This window comes from Octodon degus, unplaced genomic scaffold, assembly GCF_000260255.1.
Source record: "Octodon degus isolate 3935 unplaced genomic scaffold, OctDeg1.0 scaffold00023, whole genome shotgun sequence".
In the NCBI taxonomy this organism is placed as follows: Eukaryota; Metazoa; Chordata; class Mammalia; order Rodentia; family Octodontidae; genus Octodon; species Octodon degus.
In genome coordinates this window covers 20,392,243-20,392,825 of record NW_004524599.1, presented here as the reverse complement: position 1 = coordinate 20,392,825, position 583 = coordinate 20,392,243, and positions in this window count along the sequence as shown.

The window sequence follows — 583 nt, the reverse complement described above, 5'->3', positions numbered from 1 at the left end:
ACATGCAGGTGCCAGCCTGCCTGATCTATAATCAGTTTTAGTTCCAGAATTTTTTATATTTTCTACATTGATATTACATCACCAGCAAGTAAAAATAGTTGTAGTTCTTTCTTTCCAATCTATACCTCTTGTTTCCTTTGCATGTTTAATTGTGGCCAGGGCTTCCCCGCACAGGTGAAGGGAACGGTGAGAGGAGAGACCCTCACTCTGTTCCCCATCTTCGTAGAAAATCTTCTCATTTCTCACCATTAAGAGTGACATAGCTTCAGGTTTGGTTTTGCTTTTTTGGGGGGTAAACACTTTTATTTTTTTATTGAATAAATCACCAACAACTTCTCCCTCCCTACAAGTGGAGTTTCATTTTATATCCATGCTAAGTAATGAACAGTGACAAAGCCAATTAGAATAAACTACTTGAAACACAGCTCACTTTCTTTTAACAGGCAACTGTAGATGCATTCTAGAATGCACAATGACTTAGTCACTAAGAAACTTAAATGGCAACTTGAAGAATAGAATCCAGTCCAGGGTGCAGTAGACATCAGCTGAGATGTAGTAGAACTCTTTAAGGGTTACGGATGCT